Source organism: Salvelinus sp. IW2-2015, unplaced genomic scaffold (assembly GCF_002910315.2).
Source record: "Salvelinus sp. IW2-2015 unplaced genomic scaffold, ASM291031v2 Un_scaffold2367, whole genome shotgun sequence".
Classification (NCBI taxonomy): domain Eukaryota; kingdom Metazoa; phylum Chordata; class Actinopteri; order Salmoniformes; family Salmonidae; genus Salvelinus; species Salvelinus sp. IW2-2015.
In genome coordinates, this window is record NW_019943692.1 from 50,113 (window position 1) to 65,196 (window position 15,084).

Below are 15,084 nucleotides of genomic sequence, written 5' to 3' on the forward strand. Positions count from 1 at the left end.
CATGATCCTACACGTGTTAATTGACCACAACCAGACGCAAGGGATCAGCGTGTGGTGTGTGTGTGTGTGTGTGTGTGTGTGTGTGTGTGTGTGTGTGTGGGTGTGTGTGTGTGTGTGTGTGTGTGTGTGTGTGTGTTGTGTGTGTGTGTGTGTGTGTGGTGTGTGTGTGTGTGTGTGGTGTGTGTGGGAGTGAGGGGGTTCTTGGATAACTACGTGGAGTCAATGAACGCGAATGGTACATGTGTTTGATTGGAAGGCACACACACAACAACACACACACACACACACACACACACACACACACACACACACACCACACACACCACACACACCTACCCATCACACACACACTACACGACAACAACACAATCACCACAAACCACACAGAGAACACAGACCAACCTTACACACACACTAACAGCTCGGATCCCGTGCGTCTGAGTTCGGAGGCACCTCTCTCGTTCTATGTACCTTTAACATCGGTGTAGAGGACTACCTGATTAAGTACTCAATTGGAGTTGTATCTTATTACATAGCACCAAGCTCCCATCTCACTCAACCCAAGACTCCGTTCCTACGAACTCAGACAGACTATCAGGTTTCAGGTAATGAATAAACCTAGAGTGCCATCACTGTGCTTGATTAATAACATTACATGTTTTATTCCTCATACAAGCGGAGCATACGCCAAACGGCAGCGTCAAGGCCACGGCCAGGGTCAGAGTATTATCCAGTAGTTGGGTGCCACGCTCCCAAGCACCCGTCGTTTTGGCTCCTCATCCTGTGTCAGGTCATGTGTCAGCATGTGGTATCTTCTCATTCGCCACTTTGTTAACAGGCACCAAGGCGCAAGGATACGCTCACGCAGGCCTTCACTCCAGACAGCGGCACAGTTGCTCCTAACACACTCAGTGCATCAATCGACTAAATGACAGACTTGGAAACAGCCGCTAGATTAAGCTATCAACACTTGATTGACTTCATGAACATACCAATAACTGCGCACTTGCCACTACACACCTACAGAACGTCACACCGTACTCGGGAAGTATTGGTCCCCTCATGGTTACCGATTCATTGCCATCGCAGTCAGACCCCCACCCCCTTTCTCCTCTGTCTCTTGGCTCAAGCCTCGGCGGCGTTGGAATTCCAGAGATGAGGGCCTGCGGTGCCATAGATGTGTGGGCTGTTCTTGTTTCTAGCGGACCCCAGCCAACCTCTCCGCCGGGCCATAACCCCTAGGTCCCCAGTGCCACATAGTTCACAGTCGTGTATAACCTATGGGGGCTTACTAGGGTAAACCCCTGCCCCCGAGGTATGTCTCGAAGACATTCAGAGAGTCTCACCCTTTACGCCGGGGGGGGTGCCGTTGGCCGTCTATTTTGAGACGGGCGAGATGGGTGGGCCTGAAACGAGTGAGACAACACAGGCGGTCCGAACACTCGTGAACATATGTGTCGAGCGCTCCTAGACCATATTATACAAAATATTAGGATATCTCTTGAACTTATTACGGAGTGGGTACGGAGACAGACGCGAATGAAGCAGGGATGGTGATTGTTTATTGGAATACAGCAGGGGATTGATATTTAGGGGTCTCGGCTTTACCAGGGGGATGTTGTAGCCACTCGGGGAGTAAATTATACGTGTGCCAGATGAATTCGTTGTTGTCTGTCTTAATTCTCTCGTTGCGGTATCCGTCGGCTCTGGGTGTTGACGCGAAGTAGGCCTCGCTCTTTAGAGCTATTACTTGATACCCCTCCCGCGATTCTCGTCCATCCCCCTCTCTATTTCCTCCCAGGACTTTCCGCCTCGGCGCCAACTAGGGTCTGAAGAATGTTTTGTGTTAACAGCAAGTTTCCAGGCCTTCCAGAAAGAATGTTCCCGGGCAGGCAGAGCTGATTCAGGCAATGGGCGTGGCAGAACTGGCTCCAGCCCACGATGGTAGGACCAGTAGACAATCAAGGGATTGTGTCGCTGGAGCCAAGAGAATCCCAATACTACAGGAACTGCGGAGACTCAATTAGCGTAATTGGATCGTCTCGCTGTGGTTCCTCCGACACTCGTGAGGTTGATGGGGGTGGTTATGTGGGTGACCCGGCCCTATGAGCGCCTGCCCAGCGCTCTAAACATCCATGGGGATGGAGAGGGGGTTGAGGTGGGGATGCCCAGCTCGAATGTCAGGGTAACGTCCATAAGACTCAATATCTTCTCCCTAGTCGATGAGTATCTGGAGAGACTTGGACTGGTCGACCCACTGCAGATTGGCATGGAGAGAGAGGGTGGCGAGTATAGTGGGAGAAGCACATTATCTTGACACCGACCAGGAAGTACTGATGCCTACCAATGAGCTAGATCTCTTGAAGGGACAGGTAGACACATAATGACCCACAGTACCGCCATACAAACAACTCTAGGATTATAGTCTGCTTTTCGTTCGGCTGGAGACAGCCTAGCCCTGCCGAGCTTCATCAGCTCGGGAAGGGGCAATGGGCAGCTCAGACGCTCTTGGAGGATCTTGGTTAAGCTCAGATTCTTCTCAGGGCACGAAGACGCCGGGACTTCAGAGTTCATCAGACGCAACGTGGGATCCTTGAGTGAGCAATTGAGACCGCAATCAGACCTCTTCTCCCTCTACGTTCCATAGCCGACCATCGATCCGATGGTTAAACATGATGAGTGATTCGAGACACTGCGGAGTTCCGGTAAGAAGCGCCACGGAGCTGAAAACTTCGTCCTTTAACTTCTTCCTTATTCTTTGGCTGCAATCCCGTAACGGGATGATATCACAACAGCCAGTGAAAGTGCAGTGCGCCAAATTCAAACAACAGAGAAATCTCATATAGTTAAAATTCTCAAACATACATGTATCTTATACCATTTTAAAGGTAATCTTTGTTGTTAATCCCACCAAAGTGGGAATCCAGATTAGGCAAGCAGACTCGGAGTCAGGGACAGGCAAGGGTCAAAACCAGGATGACAAGAAAAGAGAGAGACTTGGGAAAAGCAGGAGTTGAGACAAAACGCAGGTGACTTGAAAACAAGACGAAGAACTGGCACAGAGCCAGACAGAACACCGGAGTATAAATACCCAGGGGATAAGTGGGGAAGAAGACGACACTTGGGGGAGGTGAGAGACCAGCAGAAAAGGACAGGTGAAACAGATCAGGGCATGACAACAGGCTGAACAGTAACAGCTAACTAGGCGTCCTTCGAGACCGACAGAAGCAGCGGTCTGGTAAACCTCCGTTCTGTCGGAGGGGAGTCCTGGATGTTGTGTGTGATGAACGTGTGTAGATTACAGCGCTAACTAGGACAAAGGCTGAATGAGAATTGCACATATAACCCATGGGACTGAAGGGTTGTGGTCTAGTGCAACTAAGATGCCTCTCAGATTCCTATATGAGAGCGGACATCCACCTATAGCGGTAAAGGTCCCAGGCATACTCAAATTTGTGATGAGTACACTCTGTGTAGTTAAGAGGCGACTGAGGTCTGCTAAATGACTTAAATGTAAATGTAATACTAATATGTGTCCACGTCCTACCTGTTTTTCTGTTAGTTGTGTAGTGTTAGCTGGTCAGGACGTGAGTTTGGGGGCGTCTTTTTCTGTTTCGATGTTGGTTTAAGGGTGACCTGATAAGCTCTCAATTAGAGGGCAGTGGGTTTTATTTCCTCTGATTGAGAGCCATATTAAGGTAGGTGTTGTCACACTGGTTTTGTTGGTGGGTGGTTGTCTTCCTGTGTCTATGTTGCCCATCGGCTGTTGTCGTTTGTTGTTCGTTTCGTTTATGTATCATTTTTTTCCTGTTCGTGCGTTCTTCGGTTACATGTAAGTTCTTACGTTTCAGGTTTTGTCCATTGCGTTTTTGATTATTTAATGTTTTTATTGTTATTAGTATAGGGAGTTGTGGTTTGTCGTCTTTCTTAAAACTAAAATATTATTATGTCATATCACAACGCTGCGCCTTTGGTCGAGATCACTACTCCTCCTTGCTCTCTACGATGATTGATGAGAAGAGGACAACACCATTTTCCAGATCCTACTCCCCCTACCCCATACCGGAAATAAGCATCTCTTACGCTCATGCCGTGCTCCATTTTTCCTTTCAGTTCTGCAAGTATTGGTAGGTTTAGGATACGGCCGCGTGCTGAAGGCTAGTTATGCTGTGATTGGGAGGATATCGGAGGATATTTACCTGTCACAACACACCAGCGTAAACGGAGGCATCTGATACACATAGGAGAGCAGCAATCTCTGGCCTTCACCACGGTCAAGGATCGACCTCCCAACTCGGAAACAGCTGGAGAGGACACAGCTCGGAGACGGCAAGCGAAATCAGAGCGAGACGACAGACAACCCACACAGCGACCGTCCTATGACACACCACACACACACACACACGGAGACGACCTACGCACACCACCGCCAGACGCCCAGGCAAACACAACACAACAACCACGATGCACAACACAGACAGCGACTCACACCAAAAGTTTCATTGAGAACGTCGGTTAATGGATTCGTATAAGTAGGTAGGTGGGCCAAGGGAGGTAGACAACAGAGAACACGCTGTCCTGGGCCACTTCCCAGGGTTATCCGTGTGTAATGAGACATGGGCTGTACGGGGGCAGACACGTGTACGCATGAACTGTGTTTCACTTGAAAGAGAGACTGCGCGGTGATCTCTGTTACGTGGTGCATAGCCCGGAGATGCGAGAGTTATCCCACAGTACCCACAGCAACTTTAACATGATTTTATTATGGTTATGGTGCGCTAGATTGGGCATTTGACCAGGGTTCATTGATAAGTGCTCTGAGTTAATCAAAATGCACTGTTCATCTCAATCTGCCGATTCTTCTTGGTCCAGTGTGGCGTCATCCCTCGAGGCTGACTTTATCATTATGCACCAGGTGCCTATGTCAGGTTCACCGCATATTGCCATCTGGTTCGCTGATCTGATAGCCCTAGGGTGCAGTGGTTGTCTCTCACTCTTCGCCCGCAAACTCAGCGATACGTAATCTCTGGCGGACGGGAGGTATCAACCAGGTAAGGTGGGCAAGGCTCGGTTGCTCCACGTAGTGACGCCTAGTTACTGCCAGATGCCTCACGGGCTCCTGGGACGTTGACTTTCCGGCGCTACCTCCCTACCAGGAGACCGCTCCAGACCTACCACGGAGTGAACTAACCAGTGCCTACACCACGGCACCAGTGTGCATATCCCATGTAAAGCCGTTTTAGCAGTAGCCCCCATGCACCTCTACGATCGCCACTTCTTCCTAATGGTCTCCGGCTGTCCTCCAGCCCTGTGACAATCAAATATCCCAGACCTTATAAGGGTCCAGACCACCTGCACTAAAGCCACCTGTGCGTCATACCAGTCTAACTCCTGTACACACTGTTATGACCTTCCTCCCCCGCACTCGCCTGAGGTGCGGTGCCCTTAGCCCAGTACTGACTAGAATGAAGTCCAGGCTTAGAACGCTACACAACCAGAGTGCCCTGTACACGCAGAAGCGCCTCATAGTGCCGCTTTTCGAGAGGTCAGTGTATGCCGCTGTTCCGACTCCCCGCACTATAGTCACTCTCAATGAAAACGCTCTTGGATGTGTCTCTAGTCCTGGCTGCTTCCAGTTTCCCTGTATGTGCCATGAGAGGGCACCCTATTCTCAGTAACAGGCCTCAGGTGCCAGTCTCAGCCGCGGCCTGAGTGCTCCACTCAGTTGCGCTGACTCCCCACGCCAACAACGGCGGCAGCAGCGCTGACCTGACGTCTGATGACATGCCAACGCGCGCATGTGAAAACTGTCGTCTGTATTTGAGCCTTCAATAGGCCTGCCCGTCTGCTATTGAAGCAGTGTACTCTCAATCGACCGCCCGATTCGACACATGATGCCTAGCTGAGATCTTCGCCAGAAGGGAACGAACCGACTAGAGCTCCTCGCTACAGAAGGATGCGCGCTAGAGTCCTTCCTGCTTCAAGACAGAGGAGCTAGCAAATGCTCTTCTTGCCGGCTATGGGATTTCTGCGCAGGCCTCCGTGGCTCGCGCCATCTGAGCCATCGTCTCCGCAGCGCCACTGAGCCATCCGTCGCCGCAGCGCCATCGAGCATCCGGTCTCACGCAGCGCTCATTACTTGAGCCATCCGTCTCCGGCAGCGCCGTCTGAGCCTTTAGCAAGTTCATCTCAACCAGCAGAACCGCGGTGAGCACATCTGTGCTTATCCAGCGCGTTCCTGAGCCTCATCCGTCTCCCCAGTTTAAACGCGTGCTGAAGCCATCCAGTATCTTTACATATTCTCAACTCGTATGCTAGCCAGATTCGTGATGTTCCATGTCTTATTCCACACGCGTCAACGTACTGAGTCCAATCCTCTGATTCATAACCGAGCATCAAGTCATATGCGCCGTTATGTCATCTGGGTGTCCGCCGTTTAGAGCATCGCAGTAAGTGAATATCTGCTGCACGAAGCCTGTCGAACGCAAGACAAGGATCTGCCGCAGAGCCTCCAAGCCTAGACAGATTCTGCCAATGAACTGAATTCGCACACCTAGGATCCAGGATTCTGCATGAAGTCACGGCTTCCAACAACCAGACTAGGATTTGCCTCTCTCAGAGCGCAACCAGACAGGGTCTGCCAGGAGCGCCAACCAGACAGATCTCGATCTCTTGGTGGTGGAGTCAAATGAAGCGGAATGGAACACATGTTTGACCCAATCGAATCAAACGGGCCACTTACCCCATTAGCACCTCTCTCCCTGTCCTTGGAGCTACAGATGCACAGTCCATCAAAGACCTCTCACAGAATGAATATGCCTCCTTAAATTACTTAAACATCCCCCCATAGATCCCATCCCTCTTTTCCTCATCCTTTTTACTTTCCTCTGACCTTTTCAACCAGCATACACCTCCCCCTTCCTCCTTCCATCTCTCTCCCTCTTATCCATCCCTCAATCTCTGCCTCCATCCCTCTCTCCCTTTCCCTCACCATCATCCAACTAACCCCCCACCCCCTTCTCCTCTGTCTCTTCTCAGCCCTATAGCGTTGTCTTAGGTCATTTGCAATGCTAAGTGTTACTTGGCAATCTATGTCAGGGGGGGTAGCCGGGTCCCTCCGACACGGCCCCCTAATCATTTTATCTCTGCTTTACGAAGAGGCATAATACGTGATTTAGGAAGGATTAGCAGTATAATATATACATGAGTTGTTGTTTCTGCGGCTTCTTGGCCCTCTTTATTTCTTCTCTCATCCCCCTCTCTTTCCCATCTCCCACTTATGTAATTCTGTTAACAAAAGTGGTCCAGAGAGAGGGAGAGTGATAGAGAGAGGGTGAGAGACAAGGACAGGGAGAGAGAGAAAGAGGGAGAGAGAGAGGGTGATGGAGAGAGGGTGAGAGACGGAGAGAGAGGGAGAGAGAATGATGGAGAATGGGTGAGAGACAGGGAGGCGAGAGGGAGAATGATGAGAGAGGGTAAGACAGGGAGTGGGAGAGAGAGGGAGACAGAGAGAGAGATGGAGAAAGGGTGAGAGACAGAGAGAGAGAGAGATGGAGAGGGAGAGAGACTGAGGAAACGGAGTGGTGAGCAGAATATCAACTAGGCGTCCTCGACGACCGACAGAGCAGCGTCATGGTAACCCTTCCGTTCTGTCGGAGGGGGAGTCCTGGAATGTGTGTGTGTGCGTGTGTGTGCATGCACGTGCGTGTGTTGGAGGACAATTGGGTGGATTGACTGGGGTTTGAAATATTGAAGGGTTTCACAAATTATGTGGTCAATTTAAAAACAATTCTCTCTCTCTGGCTCTTTCTCTCTCACTCCATTTTTCCTTTCAGTTCTGCAAGTAGGTTTCTCAGTCTCTTTGCTGTGTGGATCTACCTCACACACACACACACACACACACACACACACACACACACACACACACACACACACACACACACACACACACACACACACATCTCTTATACACATCTAGATGTGTATAAGAGACAGCACACACACACACACACACACACACACACACACACACACACACACACACAACGACACCAACTAATTATGTTGTTGAACAACAACAGTTGGGTGTAATTATCTGGATGAACTGTGTTCACTTGAAACTGAGAGAAAGAAAACAAACAACATGATTTATTATTTTCTATATATTTATTAATCAAAGCACTGTTATCATCACTATCTGGATGGAGACAATATTTATGGTGAGTCAGGTTCACCAAAAGCATTTTTGACCTAGATTGCAATGCCCAAACTCACAATATCTCTGGCCTAACCTTCTCCAGACCTGCATGGGACTGCTAGAACCCAGTCCAGACCTACACGGGATATACTAAAACCCAGTCCAGACCTAGATCCCAGTCCAGGCCTAGAACCAAAACCAGACCTATAATCCAGACCTGGGAATCTACTAGAACCCAGTACTGACCTAGAATGAAGTCCAGGCTTAGAACCAAAACCAGACCTGGAGGCGATGGTATACAAAAACCCTGGATTGCTGATACTCTGTATTGGCCAATGAGAGGCTTTTAAGCCACCGGTCTGCCATATTGGCACTCCCCAGAACGAGCAGGCCTCCATAGAAATGAATGTCATTCTACAGTATTTCAATGAAATGTTTTAAGGACAAACTTAATTGTATTTTAGTATGTTTTGGTTGTAGTGGGGGCAGTAACATTAGAACTTAAAAAAAACATGTATTTTAACGAAAACATTTTTACATATTTAAATGTTTTTAATGTTTATGTTTAGCTAACATAAAATAATAAAACAAATATGCATTAATGTGTCCGTAATATAATGCATGTGGAAAAAACGAATGTAGACATTAATAATTGCATTTCTATAGCTTCCAAAATATTTTTAACAATGGTAGTGGAGTGCCAGGATGGCGGCGCAGTGGCTTCAAAACAGTTTCCAACAGCACCCCCTGTCAGTCATCTGTACTGACTTTATTGTCCCCTTGCAGACATTTTGTTGCAGTGTCATGTACATGTTTAAAGTGCCGTTTAAATACTAAACACATTGACAATACAACTTTCATAACAGTTACATACCAATAAAAAGAGACTAGCCTGCTGGCCTCAATGGCATTAGCCCAAGCTATTTAGGGGGATATGACATCTGGCACAAGTTATTATCTAGTTGTGTTTTTCCTGCYAAGGGGTGCCCTATACCTGCGCCCAGAGGGGAGTAGTTCAAAGTCCAGGTAGAATGGGGTGGCTTGGGTCTAAAATTATTGTGTGAGCCTTGCAGAGGGCCCTGAACTTAAAGATCCCATCCAAGCCTGTCTGTTTGACTCAAGTTATTTGCTTACTGTGGTGATAATCCTTATCAGCATATTTCTCTGGCTGACAGTGGAATTGCCAAACCAACAAACATTTCAAATAGTTAAAATACTCTCAATGGAAGATTTTTAAAAACAGAGTCAGTATAGTACAGTCCCCATTAAAGGATCCCAGCTTTTTGAGAAAGTACAGTCTCTGTTGACTCTTTTTGTAGATCAGGTCTGTACATTTACTCCACTGAAGCTTATTGTCCAAGAGGACACCCAGGTATTTGTATTCCTCTACAATCTCTATGTTCTGACCTCTGATAGATGTTGCAGAGGTTGGTGTTGTACGCTTCCTGAAGTCTATGCACATCTCTTTGGTCCTATTGGTATTGAGGACCAAGTGTGATTCGTCACACCACTCCACAAAGTCATCTAGGACCGGGCCATGATGTTCCTCATCATCATGCAACAGGCTGATCAAGGCAGTGTCATCAGCAAACTTAACGAGGTGTCTGTCAGGATGGGAACTACTACAACTATTAGTGTACAACATGTACATGAGTGGGGACAAAACACATATCTGAGGAGAGGCTGATTAGGTGGTGCGTTTGTCCGACACGTGGGGACCTACTTCGACCACTGCTGTGACCTCTGGCTCAGGAAGTCCAAAAGCCACAAAACCAGCCTCCCAGCTAAGGAGAAGTCCCTTATGAGTCTCTGTGCCAGAATGTAAGGCTGGATTGTGTTGAAGACAGAAGAAAAGTCAACAAACAGAACCCTGACATGGGATTTGGCACCCTCTAGATGTCTATAGACCATGTTGAGGAGAGTAAGAAGAGCATCATCAACTCCTCTGCTGGGCTGATAGGCAAATTGAAACGGGTCCAGGAGCTTCTGGGTGACACTGAAAATATGACTTTTCACAATTTTCTCAAAGCATTCCAATAGTAAGGATGTCAAGGAGACAGGGCGGTAGTCATTCAGCACAGAGGGATTAGATGCTTTAGGAATGGGTATAAGTATTAGGTTTTTCCACAATACTGGCACATTGCCTTGCTGGTTGAGCAAGGATTGTAAAATGTCTGTAAAAATTCCCGCCAATTGTTCAGCACAGTGCTTTAACACATGTCTGCTTATTTTGTCTGGGCCTGGGATTTTTTGTGTGCATTCCATCCCCTGAACAACTTCACAACATCAGCCTGTTAAACAATAACCCTCTCAAACATTTATAATGATGCTTCCATTTGTTTTACCTTCAACACAAAGTCGTTAGATTCAAATCTTGAGAAGAAAACATTCAGTTCATTAGCCATGTTCTGGCCCTCACGTCTCCCAAGGTCAGCACTGGTTTTTCCCTGCCTGTGTGGGAGGCACTAGCCATGGATTTAATCCCTTGCCAGGCCACCGTTGCATTTCCTAAGGAGAGGGTCCTCTCCACCCTTTGCTTGTATGCCTCCTTGTCCACCAGTATCTGTCTTTTGATCTCACGTTGTACATCTCTTAACCTGTCTATTACCCTCAGCATAAACTGCCTTCTTCCTATTAAGTAGTGATTTTAGATGTTTTGATACCCAAGGCTTATTGTTAGGGAAGATTTTACAGGTTTTAGTAGGCAGTACTGACTCAACACAGTAGTTTACATACTCTGAAACAACATCTCTGAGGTCATCAAGATCATAGCTGCTGTCCTCAAATACCTCCCACATAGTACAGTCAAAACACCCTTGGAAACGAGTGATACTATTGTCGTTACAGATCTGGACAGTTTTGACAGTAGGTTTCTCCCTCTCCAGGAGCTGACAGTAGGTTTCTCCCTCTCCAGGAGCTGACAGTAGGTTTCTCCCTCCAGGAGCTGACAGTAGGTTTCTCCCTCTCCAGGAAGCTGACAGTAGGTTCTCCCTTCCCAGGAGCTGACAGTAGGTTTTCTCCCTCAGGAGCTGACAGTAGGTTTCTCCCTCCAGGAGCTGACAGTAGGTTTCTCCCTCTCCAGGAGCTGACAGTAGGTTTCTCCCTCCAGGAGCTGAGAGTAGGTTGGCCGGGGGTAGACAACATTGTGGTCTGATGTCCACAGGGGAGGTCTGGTGATGGCAGAGAAAGCATTTGGTATTATCCCATAACACAAATCAAGAGTCTTATTTTTCCTAATAAGACATTTCACATACTGTTGGTACGTGCGCAGAACCTTGTGCAAAGTACAGTTGTTAAAATCCCCTAAAATAAATTTGGGTGCGTCAGGGGAGATGGATTCAAGTTTCTGTGACAGATTATAAATAATCTCTGATGCTTTTGCTATGTTCGTTTTTGGTTGAATGTACACAACGGTAACAAACAATTGAGGGAACTCACTGGGCATATAGTAGGGTCGCAGTGACACAGAAAGTACCTCAATGTCGGGGGTACAGAGTCTCTCTCTTACCAGGATCGATTTACACCACTGGTCCCACTGGTCAGTCCACTCTGTCCGGGACTCTGTCATCCGGCCAAGTCTCAATAAACGACAGCAAACAGGCATCCCGGTATTCGTGTTGGAAGTACAGATTTGCTGACAGCTCATCCGCTTTCCCCCTCAGTGACTGGGCATTGATCAGCAAGGTGGTGGGTGAGTAAGGGAAGTTTGTTCATTCATTTTTTAAGTCTTTGTCTGATTCCCCCACGTTTTCAATGTTTGCATTTGGGTTTGTAATCCACTCGCAGACAATTGAGGATTAGACGGGCCATTGGGATATCCATCGCACTCGTGTTTGAGTTGCATTGTAGTAGGAACTCTCTGCTGTCGTGGATTCCGCTGCCAGCAGCGTTTTCATAATTTTGTCTGTTTGTAGTGGGTATGYACATGGCTGTGGCGGTCACGAAATTTCGTCAGCTTTTGATTGTCAAGCAAGTAACAGTCAGTCTCATGGTAATTGTCCGTTAATTAACATAAACACATGTAGCATCTCCTCACTTCTACACAAGCCACTGATGCAGACCTTTGGAACACCTACATTTTAAAAAGTCTAATAACTCCATGTAATATTACCTACACCTTCACATTAAAAACAATTATTTATTTTAGACAGGTCTAAAGAAGMATGATATGAAGAAAATGTCATCTTTTTCAGAAGAACAGAATAGCATACTCTGAGTTGTTCTTATGTTAGGTCCTGATCTGGCTACAGTAGTTCATTTAGCAGACAAGATTTGCTTAGAATTCTGTGGCATTATTTTATAGTATGAAAAATACAATTGAACAAAGCTGAATGATACTAGAAAGTATGATGTATCAGGTAAGAACCAAGTGCAGACTGTGTTGAAGTAACAATGTTTATTACAACAACAGGGGCAGGCAAACGACAGGTCAAGGCAGGCAGGGATCGATAATCCAGAGTAGTGGGGCAAAGGCACCAGACGGCAGGCAGGCTCAGGGTCAGGGGCAGGCAGAGTGGTCAGGCAGGCGGGGTCAGAGTCAGGACAGACAAAGGTCAAAACCAGAAGGGTGAGAAAAGAGAGACTGGGGAAAAACAGAATCTGCAAAAACAAAACGCAGGTTGACTTGACGAACAAAACAAATTGGCAACAGGCATACAGAGAACACAGGTATAAGTACCCAGGGGATAATGGGGAAGATGGGTGACACCTGGAGGGGGGTGGAGACAAGCAAAAGGACAGGTGAAACAGATCAGGGAGTGATATAATATTTTTTCCAAACAACTTGAGGGAGTGCACGCATGGGGCTAATCTGTACTGACCGGTTAGAAATAGGTATTCCTTTATGCTTAATTTAGAGTTATTAATGTAACTTTAGGTGTTGTACAAACGTTGGGCTGTATGTTTACATTTTTAATACATTGTAAGGCTGCATGATGCGACTCTAATGATGATTTGAAAAAAGTTGCTGGAAAGGCATGAGCTCTGCTTTGTTTTTTTGCGCAAGCTGTACACAATACATCAGTCAATCATTCACAATTTGACAAGCACTTGATGTCAAGTGCTTGGAATTCCACTTGTGTGGCCATAATGCACCATAAAAAAATCCATGCCTTTTGTGGCCAGTGGCCATTGTGCGCTTCTCCCTCAGTGCTGCGCGCTCCATCACGTGATCGGGTCTTTCTCACAGGCTACAAGTGAAGACACACATCGGGGACACAACTGCACCTGTCCTTATCCAATTCCGAGGTGCATATTGAAGATATTGGAAGAACTGTCCACATTTACTTTCCGTCAGCCAACAATATTTTGCCTAACGAACAGCAAAAGCACTAGCCTACGTCAGTCTATTATCCCACATAGTACAAAGGTCGTCCTATTTTATTCTGTGTGAGAATTATTTTTCTCCAAACATAGACAGTTGTGGGATGAGAAAATCAATAAAACCACTAGCATCAAAAAAAACTTTTTTGACGCAATCTGGTTGATGCAACAGATCAGAATTTTTAGCTTAATATGTTAATAAACCATGAGGCTATTTATTCACATTATAAGTGCAGCAATGCGCACATGGTAGTAGGCTATAAGCGCAAATGTTCCATTAGCGGAAAACACAAATGCAATTATGCATGAAATTCTTTTATTATAAAGGTGCATTTTTATGGGGAAAATGATCTTCCCCAAACTTGAAACTGACGCGTTGCTTATGTATGCCAGTTGGGCTCTACATCCCTTGTAAAGGAGAKTCATGTGTTTAGTTTTAAGAAGTTATTTGGCCACTTTAGTTGTGATACAAACCTTATTAAAACATATAGGCCTACATATAGGCTACATGAGGTGTGCGACTGTGATTCGAAAAGGTCGCAAAAAAATGGCTTTGTTTTTTATGCTGGGCCTCATTCTCACATGATAATATATAATTCACAAGTGATAGGCTAATATTGTCACCAATCAGACTTTTCTTGATGTAAATCTTGTCTTTACATATGCTAAATAATATGTGTGAAATTTGTTTTGATTTAAAATGGACCATTATCATGCACCTGTATCGAAACAGGGTCAGATGGGAAAAAACATGTAATCTATGCAATTAAAAAGTGAATGGTGGACACTTTCCCCATGTTTTATTTTCATGCCACCCAGGTAGGCTATAGTCCTGTTGTAAACATAAGCAATATGCTTAATATTAGGAAAGTTGAGAAATAAATATAGTAGGCCTAGCCTATAGAAAGCTGATCCTCCTATTTTTAGTAGAGGCCATCACTCTGTTTTCTCGCGCAGTTGCATAGCCTATTGCAATGGTGCGCAACATGGGCTCATGGGCTCTCATGAAGTGTTTGATTTTATTTTCAAAGACATTTGCATTGATGTCAAAGTGATTAGAGGGACAATAGAGTGCTGGGTACCAGACAGTTAGCAAGTTTGGTAGGCTACTAATGACCATCAGCAGCATCAGAGCTTGGAGAAGCTGCCTTCATGACTCGTGACTGCCGGTGTGGCGGTAATACGGTCACCGCAACAGCCGTAGGTATGTACAGGATCAACAAGATCAGTCCAACACCCCACCACTGTAAAGCCATCGTTGACAGATGGTTTACAAACAAAGTGAACAAATTAAAAACATAAAAGTACCACACCAAACATCACACACTGCGGGATGCAACAGAGCCGCACCCCCTCTTGTGTATATGTAAATCTGTGTCTAGAACCCAGATCTGGGACTACAACTCTAGAACCCTGGGGAACCATGCTTGTCTCATAGGAGGAAAGGGGAGAGAAAAAAAGGGGATTTATGAGGCCCCATTACCGTTGTATTACGGCAAGTAACAGTGAATAATTGTTGGTAATCAGAACATTGAGTTGGTGAGAACAGTATTAGGTTCAGCTCA